This window comes from Scyliorhinus canicula, chromosome 7, assembly GCF_902713615.1.
Source record: "Scyliorhinus canicula chromosome 7, sScyCan1.1, whole genome shotgun sequence".
NCBI lineage: Eukaryota > Metazoa > Chordata > Chondrichthyes > Carcharhiniformes > Scyliorhinidae > Scyliorhinus > Scyliorhinus canicula.
Genome location: NC_052152.1, coordinates 161,567,687 through 161,587,452, shown reverse-complemented (window position 1 = coordinate 161,587,452; position 19,766 = coordinate 161,567,687).

Genomic DNA, 19,766 nt, shown 5'->3' with positions numbered 1-19,766 from the left:
TGAAACTGGGACCCTGGCGCTGTGAAGCAACTGTCTTAACCACTATGCTACCGATATGGGAAAGGACAGGGTTCGATTGCTTTATGGACCTGCTTGGGGGCATATGTTTGCAGAGTTGGGAGAATTAGAGAAGGAGTTCCGGTGACCAAGGGGGAATGGGTTTCTGCACCGGCAAGTTAGACACTTTGTTAGGAAGGAGTTGGTTATGTTTCCGACGTTTCCGCCCCCGATACTGCAGGATAAAATTCTGTCTGAGGATGAGATTGGAGAGGGAATGAACTCGGACATTTATGGGGAGTTGATGGAGAGTGAGAGCGAGGGTGGTCTTCGGTGGAGGAAATGAAATGGAAATGGAGAGAGGAGCTTGTGTTGGGGAGGGGGGGGGGGGGGCGGGGGGGAGAGGGGGGAGAGGAGAGGTGGGGGTGTGGTAGTAGAGGCCGGGCTATGGTATGAGGCCCTGCGGAGGGTAAACGCGTCCTCCTCATGTGCGGGACTGAATCTCATCCAGCACAAGGTGCTGCATAGGGCACACATGACAAAAGTTCTTCCCATGGGCCGAGGATAGGTGCGGGCGGTGTGTATGGAGACTGGTGAATCAGATCCACATGTTTTGGGCATGCCCGTAGTTGGACGTGATTTGGGAGGACTTTGCGGGAATTATGTCAACGGTGTTGGAGGTGAAGGTGGCTCCGAGCCAGTGGCTGGCAAAATTTCGAGTTTCGAAGGATCCGGGAATGAAGGTGGGGAGAGAGGCTGTTGGCCTTTGCCTCCCTGGTAGCCCCGAGATGGATACGGTTAGGATGGCGGGGTTCAGAGCTGCAGATGAGGGGTGCTTCTCAAGGTGGCGGTTGTTCATCGACTTCTTTAAGGAATAGTGAAACGTTCGCAGGTGTTGGGGGGGGGGGGGGTGGGGTGGGGGGGAGGGGGGGGGGCGGGTGTTTGGTTTTTTGCGAAGGTTGTTTTCTAATGTTCTGTATCCTTTTTTTTTCTGCACCGACCTGAAAATGCTTGGAATAAAAATCCTTCAAAAAAAAGTCAAGCCTACAGGCAATGAAGACATGAATGAGGATTTCTGCAGCGGATGAGGTGGAAAGGTGCGAAGGCGGGTGATGAGTTGAAATGCCAAGGGATGTTAGCCATAAGGCAGATGATTAAGTTCCTTCATCTTGTTTAGCCATTGAGACAGTCAAAAAAATGATTGAATATTAATGCCTCAGCTAGTCAAACCTTGAATGAGTCATTCTTCCAAGAATTTTTGATAAGGTAAGGATGAACTCATCCGCACCTCTCCAAATCTATCTGTATTAGCCTTTCATCTCTATCTCCATGTATTGGAATGTGGCTACAGAGTTTGGCAAAAATTCAATATATATCTGACCAGCGATGAGATTAAAGATTAATACTGCACATTGCGCAGTGCATTATTCATTGCCATGACACAGTATTATCAAAATACATAAAAGTGAAATGTCTGACTGTTCGCAAACTCCTCCAAGGTCCTGAGGCCAAATTCAACCAAACTTGATGGCACGATGTCATGAACCAAGGAGCATGTCATAGAGGAGTTAACACTTAATCACCCTCACCAGGAGGGCTTTGGCCTCCAAGCAGAGGATCCTGTGGTCCTACTTACACTACGTCTTCACTGACGACATAACTCAGGTATGCTTTAACCAACCTTAGCATTTCAAGGATGAATGCTATGAACGTGTATGATAAATCCCGACTTTCTTTATTTTAATTTGAACTTGCTTGCACATTTAAGTTGTTTCATGTAAGTTATGTCCTGAGGCACTCCATGTTATAATTTATTAAGGGAAAACAGCAGGCAGCATGCACGGTCAGAAAAAGTGAAGAGGTGAGAGGAAGCAGACAAGAAGTTGACAAAGAGCAACTGAATCCAAGATGAACCAGTGCTGAAAGAAAGAGACTTGGACTCTTTAAGGAAGCTTTCATTCCTGATCCAAATAATAATCACGAGTCAGATACAATGGATGTGATTCCCTGGAAAGATTTGTGGTAGCGAGCGGAAACTGCTGCGAGCTTCCCGGTGCTCGGCCCAGCAGGGCCAGCAATGCTATTCAAAGGTAATTGGTCCACTTACCAAGGCCTCACAGGCTTCACCCAACAAATGAAGGCTTGTCAACCAGTTGGCCGGGACCGCGCTCGCCAGGTCCCCGCTAACAAGGTCGAGCAACACTTAACAACCAACCCCGCTCAGCTCACAGACATAGCGCAGGGATGACCGGCCCCAAGGTTTGCAGACTCGGAGATGTGGTGGAGGCCTGTTCCCCCGAGGGTCCTGGAGGGCAGGCCACAGGGCAGCCAGTGATGCCTGAGATAAAATGGGAGCGGCCGCCAGCTCAGGCAACGTGACTAGGAGAACTGGCTTCCAGTGCTGCAAGAAGGTCAATGACCTACACCTAGCAGCAGAGGTGAGTTGACACCCTCCACCTGAAACCCTCTGCCCTCCCAACGCACCCAGCCATCCCCCCATCCCTCTATCTTCCCCCAACGCACCCTTCACCCCCCTCCCTTTAACCCAATCCTCCCTTCACCCCAACCCTGCCTCCACCCCAGCCCTCCCTCCATATCTCCTCCCCCACCAATATGAACCACACGTGTGGCTAATGATACCCTCTCTGTGTCTCTGCAGGAGAAGCGCTCCCACAATCATCAGGAGAGGGCCCAGACCGGCGGAGGGCTGCCGGACGTAAGAATCCTCATGACCTACGAGGAACGAGCCCTGGAGTTGAGGTGTGGCCGAGGACAGAGCAGTCACCATTGCGAAGGTTGGTGCATATCACAGAGGTGAGGATCCACCATGAGTTTTTAATGCCATACAGACTGACCCATCCCATGGGTGAAGCATGGGTGATGGTCATGGCTGAGGGCCATGGTAGACTGCCTGACTCGATGGGGGACATGACCCAGTGTCAGACTGACTTTGATGAGGGGCTGTGGGACATGTCCCACTCTAAGATGGGAATGGTCAAAGCGCTGCAGAACTTTCCCAGTTGCAGGTGGGCACTGTCGAGTCACTGCAGAGCATGGCCCAATCACTGAGGAGCATCAATACCATGCTGCAGACATTGGCAGAGCCAGATAGAGCAGGGGAAGCCGTGGCACGAATCAGCTGCCCCTTCGCCCCCAGGTGAACCCCAGGGTCCTATGGTCACTAACCAGGAGGAGGGGTACTGGGTGACCACCCGGACCCATCCTATGGACTGCCGACGGCGGCCACCACCTTCCCGTGTTCCACCCCTATGATGAGGCCACACACACAACCAGCACCCGGAACAGGTGTGCATGTGCCGCCAAAAATGCACTGGGGCCCCAGAGGATGCCCACCAGGGGCATTAAACGCCATGTGACATAGTAAACACTGGCGCCTTCACCTCTGATGTACATCCTGGGGGATACACCTAGACGCAGCGGTAGAGCAAGAAAGACCAAGCACATCGAGGATCACTGAGAGAAAATGTGGCGTGGGGGGGGGTAGGTGAGTAAGGAGTGGAGTATGTGTTGGGGGAGGGGGCATTGTGGGGGTTTGGGGGGTAAAGGAGGGTGGGTGGGGAAAGTGGGGTGACACCATCAAAATAGTGGGGCACTGATGTACACTTGTACGAGGTACAATAAAATACCCTCACCACAACCAGTATGACGCATCTGGCTCTTTTTTCCGTGATGTGGGACCAGCACCAATCCCATGGCCTACCAGCCCAAGACACGCGCCCCCTCCCCCCCCCCCCCCCCCCCCCCACCACACCCCCACCCAACGCGCCTTGCCCATGCACACCTGGCCATAGACGTGTGTCCAGGGCTGGGGCCTATACCCTGGGTGATTGAACGTTGGCCACTGTGTCTGTGGTGCTGCCTCCCACAGTGTTCAGACACATTGTCTATGCATCAAGTGTGATTGGAATGCTAGACAATGAGCCCCACATGCTACATCGCACACTCTCACACAGGGATCACACGGGGAAGTTCTCACCTAACTACAACTGCCAATTCCATATTAGCAATAGTCTTCAGCCGCACAGCCAGAGGCCTCCGCAGTCAGTGGGTGTTATGGGTGGTCAGTGGGGCACACAGGCAGGGGCTAGGTTGTCCTGGTATGAGAACACATGGTCCAGGGGTTGGCATAGTGGACCCGATTACTCCTCCGATTGCCCCTTTATAATGCCTCCCACCCCCGAGCACAGGAACAGCAAGCCCAGTACCCCCGGGCTCTTTGCCTGTGAGAAAACATGGCTGCTCACCTCCTCGGTTCCCCGCAGCAGCCCAGCCGGCAAGTTCATGTTTTTCAAAAGGAGTACTAATCGGTGCCAGTGTAACCACTTGCTGGGGTGGCCGTTGAATCATGGGAGGTCATGAGATGTGAGGTGGCTTCAGTTAACTGTGTGGAAATAGGGCTTGAGTGATGAATAATTGGTTTCTCGTCACGCTCCAGAGGGATCCCGATTTCACCCACGGGAGCGGATCAACTGCATCGTAAACGGTTTGAGGCCCGACGTGCTTCTTGTTATCCACCTCCTCCGCTATTCACCGGTTTCTTTTCGATCGAGTTTGAGCGCAACAAGGCTGCAGAATCAGGCCCAATATATGATATTGGCAGTGGATTACAGGTATGTGAATACTGTGGTTTGAAAAAGTGGGGACAAAAGAACCCACCTCAACGTGTTGTAAAAGTACGATTGTCACCCTGAAATGAGCTACTGACCCATTGAATGGTCCTCTTCCGGGAACAACAGCATGATGCATGATCAATTGTATGAAAGACTCAGATTGGTACAACTGTGGCTTTATTACAGTCAGATGTGTAGCCTCCTACTGCAGCTGGCGAAATGATTGATCAGAAGGAGGACACGCATATTTATACGGCTCCTTGTGGGCGGAGCTAGCCGGCAGGGGCTACCGGCGAACCTGTAGTGGAGGTCCTACCTTACATCCCCTAATACAGGTGCACACAGTGGTTCACCACACAGCAAAGTTGAAACATTTTTTGAAAAACAAAATAAAATATAACAGCTGAGCGCCGTCGCCAAGAAATCTCATGAAATATTAAATGTTCCAACAAACACTGAACATGCAGAATGAAGAGAGTGATGCTACAGATTTGACACGAGTGATGAAATATTCAGAGTATTAACAAACAGTGAGAAAATAGGTGTAGATGTAGATTTTGATCCTGAGGATGTAGAGAATTAGTAGAAATCATATGGTAAAAATTGTAAATCTATTTAAACTCGAGTAAAGCCAAGTAAAGCAAAGCAAATTGCAATAAATTCATTGTGAAAGGAAATATTTTTGCCAAATAATGTTTTTCAGTATAATGATTCTGCGCAAGTTTAGCTTTTTGTGTTGCATATGTGTGTGTATAAAATTGTTAATTAACATAATTGTGTGAAAAGGTAATTCGGCGAATTGTTCAATTAAATCAGTTTCATATTCTGACCAAATGCCATTCAGATGAATATCACAACTTATAACAATTTTTTCAATCTTATTTTTAAATTGCATCTCTTAATTTTCCTGACATAGCATGAGTGGCTTAGCCTTAGATAAGTATTGATAGGCTGTAGAAGTAAGTAGTTAGAACTTAGTGTACTAATTTAGTCAGTATTTCATTAGTTTAACAAAGGAATTAATGGACTAAATTTGGTAGTCAGTAATAAACAAACAATGTCAGCTAACCATCACATTTACAGTTGCAATTAGAATTTTGCACTGGAAGTGACACCAAGATGGGTGGAGTAGTGGATGAGGTGGAGGGCTGTTGTAGGCTGCAAAGAGACATTGATAGGATGCAGAGCTGGGCTGAAAAATGGCAGATGGAGTTTAACCCTGATAAGTGCGAGGTGATTCATTTTGGTAGAAAAAATGTGAATGCGAATTACAGGGTCAACGGCAGGGTTCTGAGGAATGTGGAGAAACAGAGAGATCTTGGGGTTCATGTCCACAGATCTCTGAAGGTTGCCACTCAAGTAGATAGAGCCGTGAAGAAGGCCTATAGTGTGTTAGCGTTTATTAACAGGGAGCTTGAGTTTAAGAGCCGTTGGGTTATGCTGCGACTGTACAGGACCCTGGTGAGACCACATTTGGAGTATTGTGTGCAGTTCTGGTCACCTCACTATAGGAAGGATGTGGAAGCATTGGAAAGGGTGCAAAGGAGATTTACCAGGATGCTGCCTGGTTTGGAGGATCGGTCTTATGAGGAAAGGTTGAGGGAGCTAGGGCTTTTCTCTTTGGAGCGGAGGAGGATGAGAAGCGGCTTAATAGAGGTTTATCAAATGATGAGGGGTATAGATACAGTGGACGTTCAGAGACTATTTCCTCAGGTGGATGTAGCTGTTACAAGGGGGCATGACAATAAGATTCAGGGTGGGAGATAAAGGAGGGATCTCCGAGGTAGGTTCTTTACTCAGAGAGTGGTTAGAGTGTGGAATGGACTGCCTGCTGTGATAGTGGATTCGGACACTTTCGGAACTTTCAAGCGGTTATTGGATAGGCACATGGAGCACACCAGAATGACAAGAAGTGGGATAGCTTGATCTTGGTTTCAGACAAGGCTCGGCACAACATCAAGGGCCAAAGGGCCTGTTCTGTACTGTACTGTTCTATGTTCTAAGTTCTGTATCACAGTGATGATCTTTTTATGAGATTCCATTATCCCACAGTGTTTAGGGAGCAGGGCAGCAAAATCCTTAATGGTGCATTTAACTATAGAGTGCTGGAAGTTGTTATCCAATTTAAACATTAATTAAAGATCATCCTTATCTTTATCATAAAATTTGCTGTTCAAGTAATGGTGAGGGTAATGGCTCTCGCGATTATTCATATGCAAATGGTACGGCAACATCACGTGAGGGGAAAATATACATTTAAACTCAAAGAACGAACTGTTGCCGATCTAATTGTGCCAACCCAACATTAACTTTGGGAAAATGGCATCTCAGTCTGCCTCGTCATTGAATGGTATGAAGTTGTATGTGCACAGTAGATCTGAACTCAATTCACCAGCGGAGATCTTGCCATTTCAAGGTTAAGTAATCTTCTAATTACTAACAATAAGATACTCATTAAAATGCAGAGTCTCGCTCATTCAGGTATTAATTGTTATTGGAAACTCAAAACAAAATTTTCTTTAATTTTTCCTCCTTGTCTTTCATAATCTAACATTCTTTCCCTTTATTTTGTTTTCTGTACTTGATTTGATATTGAATGCACCCACTTCCTCCTCAGTCCTCGCAGTTCATTTCACAAACCTTCAATATAATTGATTAAGCAGCTCCTTGGTTGCTTGCTTTGTTCACTCAAATCCCAGATATTGGGCGGGATTCTTTGTTGGCTGACATTGAAATCGGGAAATGCAATTGGGCGGAGAATAGGTTCTGACACCGAAATCACGGTGGTTGCCGTTTTGATGCCGAATCGCAATTCTCCATCACCCCGACAGCAATGTCAATGCGATCCGGAACGCACATACAGTAAACACTGTTGGCATATCATTAGCGGGCCTGATCTGGTATTCTCCAGGGTCTCCGCGTTCCCGATGGCACTCTTCACCTGTGCTTTTAAAAATCATGGCCGGGATTCTCCAAAATCCTGGCCATGTGTTGACGCCGGTGTAAACACCAGAGTGTTGCACGCCAGGGCCAATGGGCCTCTTGGACCAGTGATTCAGTGGCCCGCAGGGGCCAGCACGGAGGCGGAGTGCTGTGCACTGCTCTGGCGCCGATACGCGGCCCTGCACTGCTGGTGCGGGTCTGCGTATGCACATGGTGGCTGTTTCCGTGCAGGTGCATGCGCGTGGTGGCAGTTTCCGGCCGGAGCCGCGCAACATGGTGGAGCCACACAGCGGGCCCGCGCGGACGGTGGTAGGCCCCCTCTAGATCGTGGCTCCCGCCTATTGGTAGCCCCCCGACTGCGGGCCTGGTCGTCGTGTAGGTCCCCCCCCCGGAGTCTGATTCCCCTCTGCCACCCCACCAGGACAGCACTGTGGCCGCGGGTCTGAGCTCCCGCCGGGTGGTACCAGGTTGGAACCACGCTGACGGAACTCGGCCAGTCGACCACGAAGAATCGCCACGGGGGCCGTTGCCGGCACCACGTCAACGGCACGCACACGACTGCCGCCAATTCTCTGGTCACCAGAAAATCGAGTCTCGCCGTTGGAGCGGCGTGGCGGAAATATCCGGCATGACCGAATTCTCCGACCCGGCGCGGGCTCAGAGAATCCCGGCCCATGAAACCGACGTCATGGTTGCTGGGGGAGAGAGGTGGGGTACAAAAAGTGTTCAGCATCGCCATAGTTTGCTGACGGTTGTGCCGCTGGCCAGGGGGCTTCTGCCATGTCTGGGGGGAGTAGCAGGGGGTGGCCAGGTGGTGGGCTATGGGTTTGGGATGGACAGGCATGGAACACCATTGCTGCAGTCAGAAAGGCAGCAATGCAGCTGCGCACATCGCTGACAGCCCACTGTGAACTTAGGTTCACGGCTCCAATAGGTGACGACTCCCCTAGGTACCCTCTGGCCCCAGCTGACCCAGCAACGGGATGGCCAAGCTCCAGCTCAACCAGTGCTACTTTGTTGGCTGGTATAAGTGTGTGAGGGGATTGTAATGTGTATATGCAGCTGCAGTTTGTCGGTCTCCCGAGTGTCAATCATGGACACGGTGAATCGTTCACCGTTTTTCATCAGAATCGATTGTGTTCCACATGGCGCCGGTGCTAGCCACTCCACAGTCGCTGAATCGGTCCAGGTTTGGCGCCAATTTTGCTGTCATGAAAGTCCACAAATCCTGCCCTGACGTCAACACTTGGGTCTCAGGAACAGAGAATCCAGCCCACTGTGTTTTCCCTGCTGCAAAGTTAGTTATTCGTGCTATCCGAAAATTACCGCACATTTGTGGTGCAGCGACGCAGTGGTTAGTACTGCTGCCTCACCACGCCGAGGACCCAGCTTTGATCCCGGCCCTGGGTCACTGCACGTGTGGAGTTTGCGCATCTCCCCATGTCTGCCTGGCTCTCGCTCCACAACCTAAAGATTTGCAGGGTAGGTGGATTGGCCATGCTCAATTGCCCCTTAATTGGAGAAAAAAAAATGATCATGCAATTCTTTTATTTAAAGCCAAGCATCAAAGGATATGTATAGCTAATGGGTGAAGGAAGCTAATGGGTGAAGGAACAGTGCTCCGAAAGCTAGTGTTTGAAATAAATATGTTGGACTTTAACCTGGTGTTGTAAGACTTCTTACTGTGCTCATCCCAGTCCAACGCCGGTATCTCCACATCATAATTTTACAGCAGTGGAAGAGCCAGGAGCGAAGGTAGTGAGGTAAAGTTGGCGACGTCAGCATACAAGTGAAAACTGACAGTGTATTTTTAGATGACGTTACCAAAGAGATAAAAAATAGGAGGGGCCAAGCATAGACCTTGGGGGATACCAGAGGTGATGGTACAGGAGCAGGAAGAGAAGACATTGCAAGTGATTCTCTGGCTGCAATTAAATAGGTAACAGTGGAGCTGGTGGGGGCAGTCCCACCCAAATGAATAACAGTGGAAAGGCATTGGAGGAGGATGGTGTGATCAAATGTGTCAAAAGCGACAGACAGGTCGAACAGGATGAGGAAGGAAAGTTTACCTTGGTCAGTCACATAGGATATCATTTGTGACTGATAAGATCTGATCAATATTGTGACTGGGGTGGAAACCTGATTGGAGGGATTCAATGGAGTTCAGGGAAATATTGAAATGGACTTGGGAAGAGACAACCCATTCAAAGACTTTGGAGAGAAATGGAAGTTTGGCGATGGGATGGTAATTTGCAAGAACACTGGAGGCAAGGGTTGTTTTTGTTGAGGAAAAGGTTCATAATGGTAGGTTTCAGGGAGAGATGGATAATACCTGAAGAAAGAGAAGAATATACAGTCTCAACTAATCTTGGGTGATCAGCAGTTCAGTGGAAATGGGAACGAGGAATCAAGAGGTGGGTCAAGATGGTCAAGGTGAACTCAGTGGGGCATGAGGGAAGACAAGAGAGAAACTAAAGAAAGAAGCATGTTGAAGGATAGGGTGGGGGAGCTTGATAGAAACATTGGCCAATAGGGATTCAGGAGAATTTCCTTTGCTCAGAGAGTGTTGAGAATATGGAACTCTCAACCACAAGGAATAGCTGGGGCAAATAGAATAGATGCGTTTACGGGAAAGCTAGACCAACATGAGAGGGAGAAAGGAATAGATGGTCTGCTGACAAGATTTGGGAGGAGGCTCTTGTGCCGGCAAAGCACAAGTATGGATAAGTTGTTTTGAATGGCCTAATACTGCCTTGTGCATTCCATGTAACATTCATCTAGACAACTTTAAATAACTTAGTAAAATTGTAAAAATCCTTATCTGCTACAAAACTCTGTCTGTACTTGGATTTACAGAGACTGCTCTGTTTTTCTAGATCATCTGTAGCTGGAAATAAACATTTCCAAACTTCTCATGAGTCTCTTTGTTCCTGCATCACAATTCCTCAATGGTCTCATTTTTAAAACAAAGCTACACATTGAAGATATTTTATTCTTCACCACCTGTGTGGTAATGTGGCCGAGCAGATTGCCTACCCTCTATAGTACCCAATTGATCTTTATTCCATTCATGTAAGTGGAATGAAAATTGAACAAGTTCTATAAACAACAGGGGATCCATTCTTTGGATTACTGTTCATGCGCTGAAGGTGGAAAACTATCCCAGGACATAAATAATCATGAATAATGTACAATGTAATCCAGCTGGGATTATGACCAAGTCAGATGGAGAACAGATGTTGAGAATATGAAAACATTGAATTCTATAATTCAATAATAAAATCTAACCCAGCAGGAATGGATCTATACATAATACAATGGAAAAAGAATTACAGTAAACCTTGTAAGTGACTTATTTTATGAATAAAATAAGGAAATAGAGACAATATTAATGCCCAATGAGATCAGTGTAAGGAATTATCATGTTTTATATTTTATATTTTTTGCAGTAATGTTATTAAAACCTGGGTTAAGATGCAAACAGACAGTATGATGGCTAGAACGGTGACTATGGTGTCGTAAAAGGGTGATAATTATTGATTTGCACATGAAGAGTTTTACTAATACCTCTTGAGAACACATTTACTTGTGCACAGATAGCTGGCTAGTAGAGTATTGTTTAGGTTTAAAGGAACTTTGGGGTGTAGGTAATTGATGAGGGGTACTGTGTTTGGTCCTGGCTAAACATGTCATCTTGTAAGAAGAGACAAAAGAATGCCTTATGCTTTGGTACAGATGATGTAGTTAATGGGAGGAGCCAGGTCAGTATGAAGAGTCACTATGTCCTATAACTTTAATCTGAACAGAGATATTTTGTTTTGTCCTGTAAGGTTCTTTCTCCAAAGAATCACTCCGACCTTCATCAATGTGTCTCGTCACATCCTCAAAGAATTCAAGCCATGCTGACTATCTTTAATCAGGTTAAAGTCCAACAGGTTTGTTTCAAACACGAGCTTTCGGAGCACGGCTCCTTCTTCAGGTGAATAACCTGGAGCCGTGCTCCGAAAGCTCGTGTTTGAAACAAACCTGTTGGACTTTAACCTGGTGTTGTAAGACTTCTTACTGTGCTCACCCCAGTCCAACGCCGGCATCTCCACATCATATCTTTAATCAAACTATGCTTTTCTAAATATCATAAATCCTATCTCTCAGAATCCTTTCCAGTATTTTGTTCACCACAGATGTAAGACTGATGGGTCTGTAATTCCCAGGGATTTCCCTTTTCCCTTTCTTGAACAGAGGAACAACATTCGCCTCCCTCCAATCATCTGGTACTACTCCAGTGGAGAGTGAGGACGCAAAAATCATCGCCAACGGCGCAGCAATCTCCTCTCGCTTCCCGTAGTAACCTTGGGTATATCCCATCAGGCCCAGGGGATTTATCTATCCTGATGCTTTTCAAAATTTCCAGCACATCCCCCTTCTTAATATCAACCTGCTTGAGTCTATTAATCTGGTTCACACTGTTCGAATAAGCAACAAGATCCCTCTCTCTAGTGAATACTGAAGCAAAATATTCATTTAGAACCTCCCCCATCTCTTCAGACTCTAGGCACAAGTTCCCTCCACTAACCCTGATCGGCCCTACTCTCACTTTGATCATCCTCTTATTTCTCACATAAGTGAAGAATGCCTTGGGGTTTTCCGTAATCCTTCCTGCCAGGGCTTTTTCATTCCCCCTTCTAGCTTTCTTAAGACCATTTTTGAGTTCCTTCCTGGCTACCTTGTAATCCTCTAGAGCCGCTCCAGATCCTTGCTTCCTCAACCTTATGTAAGCTTCCTTCTTCCACTTGACTAGAAGCGCCACTTCTCTTGTCATCCAAGGCTCCTTCATCTTACCATTCCTTCCTCTTCTCAGTGGGACAAAACTATCCAGCACTCACAGCAAGTGCTCCTTAAACAACCCCAACATTACTGTTGTGCATTTCCCCAAGAACAATTGTTCCCACTTTATGCTCCTCAGCTTCTGTCTAATAGCAGTATAATTTCCCCTCCCCCAATTAAATATCTTCCCATACTGTCTGTTCCTATCCCTCTCCATGACTATGGTAAAGGTCACGGTGTTGTGGTCACCGTCACCTAATTGCTCTCCCACCGAGACATCTGACACCAGGCCTGGTTCGTTGCCGAGCACCAAGTCCAATATGGCTTCCCCCCCTAGTCGGCCTATCTACATATTGAGTCAGGAAACCTTCCTGTACACACCTGACAAAACCTGCACCATCCAAACCATTTGCAGTAAGGAGGTTCCAGTCAATATTAGGGAAGTTGAAGTCACCCATGACAACAACTCTGTTACTTCTGCACCTTTCCAAGATTTGCCGCCCAATCTGTTCCTCTATCTCCTTGCTGCTATTGGGGGGGTCTATGGAAAACTCCCAATAAAGTGACTTCTCCTTTCTTGTTTCTGACTTCCACCCATACTGATTCGGTAGACAAACCTCCCTCAACTACCTCCTTTTCTGTAGCTGTGATGCACTCCCTAATTAACAGTGCCACGCCCCCTCCTCTTTTACCTCCCGCCCTATTCTTCTGAAAACATCTAAACCCCGGAACACCTAACAACCATTCAGCCCCTGTGAAATCCATGTTTCTGTAATGGCTACAACATCGTAATTTCAAGTACTGATCCATGATCTAAGTTCATCTCCCTTATTCCTGACACTCCTTGCATTGAAACAGACACACTTTAACCCATTCCACTGAGTCCAACTTTGCCCTATCAACTGTCTACCCTTCCTCGTTGACTCGCTGCATACTATCTCTACCTGTTCAACAACTGCTCTATCTTCTGATCCATAGATCTGGTTCCCATCCCCCTGCCAAACTAGTTTAAACCTTCCCGAAGAGCTCTAGCAAACCTCCCACCCAGGATTTTGGTGCCCCTCCAGTTTAGGTGCAATCTGTCCTTCATGTACAGGTCCCACCTTCCCCAGAAGATATCCCAATGATCAACATATCTGAAGCCTTCACTCCTGCACCAGCCCTGTAGCCATGTGTTCAGCTGCACTCACTCTCTGTTCCTTGCCTCACTTGCACGTGGCACCGATAGCAATCCTGAGATCACTGACACTGCATGTCCCGCTCTTTCGCTTCCAACCTAACTCCCTAAAATCACTTTTTAGATCCTCATCCCTTTTCTTAGCTATGTGTTTGGTTCCTATGTGCACTACACCTTCTGGTTGCTCCCCCTCCCCCTTAAAAATCCTGTAGACTTGATCCAAGACATCCCTGGCCCTGGCACATACCTTTCGGGAGTCTCGTTCGTGACCACAAAATCTCCTATCTGTTCCCCTAACCATTGAGTCTCCTATCATTATTACTTTTCTATTCTCCCCCCTTCTCTTCTGAGCACAGAGCCAGGCTCAGTGCCAGAGACCTGGCCGCTAGGGCCTTCCCCCGGTAGGTCATGCCCCCAACAGCATCCAGGAACAACATTTAGAAATCATATTTCATGCGTATGTATACATTCGTATTCAGAAAGCCTCATCACTCACTACTGCACTACAGTCAGGTTGCTGAGCAATAATGCATCAGTCCATAGCATATGGTGATATCTATGAAAACATGTGAAGAGAAGCTCTGGTATTTTTTGGTGAAATGAGTAATTATTTCAAGCTGCTGGAACCCACAAGAAATAATATAGTTGTAGCAGGTACCTAGAACATAGAACATAGAACAGTACAGCACAGAACAGGCCCTTCGGCCCTCAATGTTGTGCCGAGCCATGATCACCCCACTCAAACCCACGTATCCACCCTATACCCGTAACCCAACAACTACCCCCCCCCCCCTTAACCTTACTTTTATTAGGACACTACGGGCAATTTAGCATGGCCAATCCACCTAACCCGCACATCTTTGGACTGTGGGAGGAAACCGGAGCACCCGGAGGAAACCCACGCACACAGGGGGAGGACGTTCAGACTCCACACAGACAGTGACCCAGCCGGGAATCGAACCTGGGACCCTGGAGCTGTGAAGCATTTATGCTAACCACCATGCTACCCTGCTGCACCTGTGAAAGAAACCCAAACAATGTGGCCTGCAGCGGCCGCGGCATGTTACATGGCAGACGCTGCCCGTGGACCCGGCCCACGAGATAGTGCCCCCCTACCCCCACCCCCCACAGTGCCCCATCCCCAAAGAATGTCCCCCTCTGCCCGTGGAACGGCCCATCCACAATTGTGGCGGAGCTGGACTGAGTCCGCCGCTGCCACGCTGAGTTCCCGCCGGATGAGATCATGAGAGACTCACGCCATCTGGAACTCGGCCAGTTGGGAGCATTGGGGGGCTGGCTTCAGGCAATGTCCTGAGGCTGTCAATACGTGACTGCGAGTACACCGCTTTGGAGGGAGCAGAACATCGCGAAAGCGGCGCTGCCCCCGATTTGATCGGAAACTTGGATTCTCCGGCCAGTCGCTGAACACGATTTCGGTGTCGGTGACCGGAGAATCCAGCCCTCGGAGAGAGAAAGCAAAACTAAGGGCGAGATTCTCCATTCTTGCTGCAGTGAATGGAGATTTGGCTGAGTGCCAAATTCTCTGACGTCGCTGGCAGTGGTAGCAATGCGGACTCACAATAGAGAGTCCCGCCCTAAGTGAATTGTGTGAAAACAAAATGGTTCCCACTGCAACAATGAACAGAGAGCTCCTGCTCATAATGAATTGGGAGGCTGATAGTGATTCAACCTGAGGACCACCACACCTCAGGTGATGAGCAATGTTGCGAAGGCAGGGCCTTCAAGAATAACTGCAGCTGGTACAGGAATTGAACCCATGTTGTCGGTATCAATCTGCATCACAAACCAGCCGTCCGGCTAAATGAGCGTCACGAGAAATCTAGAAGAGCTAATGCAGTTCTGAGTCTGGGGTGCATGATTCTCTTCCTCAGGGTCTGCTGTAGTCCCAGCAGTGACTGTAACGTTCTTGTCGGATGGCCTGATTTATATTACAAGAACACTTGTAGATGAAGCTATAAACGAGTTATTAACATTAACTGTGGGTCAACTATACACAGAACAGATGAATAATAATATGATCATGCACAAGCAACCTTCCTCTTTCAGCTCTTCAGTCAGTCTGAGGTCTCTTGACTCTACCATTCACTTATATACTAATGAGACTCCTAGTGGTCAGTCAGTGAATTACAACAGAACCATGATATCACCACAGTGACCATCGCTTGATCTTTCTGTTGCCAACGAGATTGACTGGCAGATCTCTATAGTGACACCCCCCTTCTCCAGGTGGGAGGGGCACAAGTCCCACTCTGAATCAATTAAGGCTGTGCCCAGCCTGGACATCCGTTAGCCGTATGTAGGGGGAAGAAGTGCACAACACGGCTACTGCTGGGATAAGTTTTTTTTTAACCCCTTTTCGCCCAATTTCTGGAAGTTTTTCTGTTCAGAACCCACTTGTTTAAGGGAATAAGGGGCGGGATTCTCCCCTACCCAGCGGGGCAGGGGGTCCCGGCGCCGAGGAGTGGCGTGAACCACTCCGGCGTTGGGCCGCCCCATAAATGCGGAATCCTTCGCACCTTCAGGGTCTAGGCCGCCGCCAGAGTGGTTTGCGCCGCGCTGGCCGGCGGGTTAGGGGCTTGGCGCCAAGCCAACTGGCACCGAAGGGCCTCCGCCGGCCTGCGCGAGTTGGCACATGCGCAGGAGTGCCAGCGTGTGCTGCCGTCATCCCAGCGCATGCGCATAGGGGTTCGTTTCCGCACCGGCAATGGTGGACTGGTACAGCCGCCGGTGCTGAATAATAGAGTGCCCCCACGGCACAGGCCTGCCCGCGGATCGGTGGGCCACGATTGCGGGCCAGGCCACCGTGGAGGCACCTCCTGGGGCCAGATCCCCCCGCACCCTCCCGAGGGCCCCGGAGGCCACCTGTGCAGCCAGGTCCCACCGGCAAATACCTGGTGTAACATACACCGGCGGGACTGGCCGATAACGGGAGGCCACTCGGCCCATCGCAGGCTGGAAAATCGCCGGGGGGTGCCGTGCCAGTGGCCGCCGACTGACGCGGCGCAATTCCCGCCCCCGCCAAATCCCCGGCGCCGGAGAATTCGGCAGCCGGCGGGGGCAGGATTCGTGCCACCCCCCTGGCAATTCTCCAACCCTGCCCAAGGTGTCTACATTTGGGAAATGCCCACGAAGTCCAGGGGGAAGACGGCTGATAGCGATAATTTGTCAACTGAATGCTCTGGTGGAGAAAATGGTTGAGACAGCTTCTTTGACTTTGGCCACTCCATTAACGGCTGAGATGCTTACCGGCATCTTGGCAGCCGAATTTGAGAAGCATAGGCTGTGAGTGTCGGGGTCCTCTGCACGTCAATGGAAGAGGATCTGGCTCCCATTCGGTTGGTGTTGGAGAAGACCAAAGATGATAAAAGCGCATTGCGCTGCGATGCAAGGCATGGAGGTGACCTCCTCAAGGCACAGCGACAAAATTGCCTCTCTGGAAGCAGAGTTGTCACTGATGTTTGAGGCGAATAAAGCGCTGAGGGCCAAACTGAATGATCTGGAGAATGGTTCCAGGAGGCAAAATGTCCACGTTGTGGGGTTGCCAGAGGGGTTAGAAGGCCGAACTCTCACTGAGTATTTTGTGAAGATGTTTGGGAAGATGGTGGGGGGAGAGAGTGGACTCATTTTCCCTCCCAAGCTCGATCATGCCCAGCAGACACTCCGACAGAAGCTCCATCCTCACAAACCACAAGCAATTATTGTGAAGTCTCACAGTTTTCAGGAAAAAGAGTAGTTCTTGATATGGGAAAAAGAGCATCGTGATTACAAATGGAAAGGTCACACCATCAGGTTTTACCAGGATGTGGGAGCAGAGCATCTTATTATCATAGCATTGCATTGGATAATGAGCTTAGTATTTTTGTTTTGTTTGGGGTTAAGTTTATTAGAAGTAGGTTTTAGTGGCTCTTGATTGCCTCACTGTTTTTGTATGTACATTTGGGTGTGGTATGGTTTGCGGGCAGGGAAGGAGGGGGAGGGGGTGGGGGACAGCGGTAATTTGCCATTGGTGATTGCAATTTTTTCTTTGTTTAGTCTTGCCAGTGGATTTGGCGGTCATCTTGGATGTGCCTGGTTGCTGTACTTTCTATGTAGCTGTTTAATAATCCCTCTTGGTGAAAATTGGCTGACTCCAGGTTGGGAGGAGGGTAGATAGGAGACCCCAATTTGTTTGGTCACCTGGAATGTCAGGGAGTTGAATAGCCCAGTGACAATGTTGAATGTATTTGCTCACCTTAAAAGTTTGAATGCTGATGAGGTATTTCTGCAGGAGATTCATTGTGGGTCAGGGTCCAGACAGTTGTGGAAGGGGTGAGTGGGACAAGTTCTTCATTTGGGCTTTGATGGTAGGGCCCAGGGCATGACAATCTCAATCAATAAAAGGGTTCAATTTTCTGCTGTTCTTGGTGGACTCCAATTGTAGGCATGTTATTGTTCGTGAGTCTTTGACGGCACTTTGGTGGTCATGATTAATGTACATGCTCCGAACGAGGACAATATGGGTTTTATTAACAAATTGCTAGCCTCCATCCCCGATTTGGATTTGCATCAGATAATCTTGGGGGATAGCTTAAACTGTGTGCTGGGTCCCAGAATTGATCATTCCATGCCCAAATCTCTGACATCATCAGGGGATGGCAAAGGCATTGTTGGTTTTCATGGAGCAGATGGGGAGGAGGGGTGGGGGGGGGGGGGGGGGGCAGATCTATGGCATTTTTTACACCTTGCTGATAAAGAGTTTTCTTTTTCTCCCATGCCCACCAGGTATACTTGTGCATTAACTTTTTTGTGGTAGATAGTTCTCTCTTCTGTGGAGTGGGCAACGTACTCGGTGATTGCGATTTCAGGTCATGACCACATTATGTGGATTTGGCACTGGCATCTGGTCCCTCCCAACATCTGCCGTACAGATTGGATACAGCATTGTTAGCGGACAAAACACTTTGCAATTGCATGCCCATCCCCACTGGGGGGGATGTATTAAATTTAATAAAAGTGAGTTTATCTCACCTACTACATTGGGGGAAGTCCTTAAGGTGGTTATTAAGGGGGAGATAACTTCCAACAAGTCACACATGGAAAGGCATGCGAGGGTGGAGCGACAGAGGCTGGTGGACTCTATCCTTGAGGTGAACCCTCAGTACTCGCTTGCCCTAACAGGAAAAAGTTGCAATTTGAATTACTATCCGGGTAAGGCAGTGGGCTAGCTGCAGCGTTCGAGGGGGGTATTTTATGAACAGAGGGAGAAGGCCAGTCGCCTTTTAACTCATCAGCTGAGGTGACAGCGTGCTTCCCGGGCAATTGTGCAGCTAAGGGACTCGATTGGCAGTCTGATTACCCCCCGGCATAAGGTCAATGCGGCTCCTCGCATTTGCCTCATTAATAGCCTGGAGGAGAAGTGCTTGGTGAAGATCTTCCGCTCCTCCCATTGCCTTGGCTTGGTTGGGTGACCTCATGCCATTCTTGCATTTGCAGAAGGTCAAGTACATCATTATGGGGTCAGCAGAAAGGTACTACCTTAGAAGGCAGCCATTTGTTTCCTTTTTTAAAGAGTTGTCATTGTCAGTTGTTAAGGGGTTCAGTTTATTGTTGAGGGGTTAAGTTAGCGAAGATTCTTGATTGTTTATTGTGTTCTTTTTGCATTGTAACTTGTATTAACTGTTTCATATTATTGTGCTTGTAATGAAAAATCTTTAATAAAAATATTTTTTGTAAAAGCCTGCTCCCAGCTTCTGAATTGGTGGGCTCACGGCCAACTATTCTGTTAGGGGTGGGGGACATGTCTCCCCATAAAATCCAGCCCCGTGTATCAGTCTACAGACGTGGTGAGATCTACGAAAAACATTTGAAGAAAAGTTCCAGCCTTTTTTGTCTAAAAGTCACTACTTTGAACTGCAGGGAACTATGAGGCACAACAATGTTTTACTCCACTTTTAGAGAAATTCTTAAAGAAGCATTAAATATTAAGACGCAATGCTTGAGTAAGTTTATCCACATTCCAGCACTTCCAACCCCTGCCTAGCTACTACACTTGGTAAACTCAGGAAATTAAACATCGTGGCCGTGATACTCCCTTCTGGGGACTGAGTCCCCATGCCGGCGGGAAAACCAGCGGCAACCACTCCGGCATCAACAACCCCCGAAAGTGCGGAATTCTCCACATTTTCGGGGGCTAG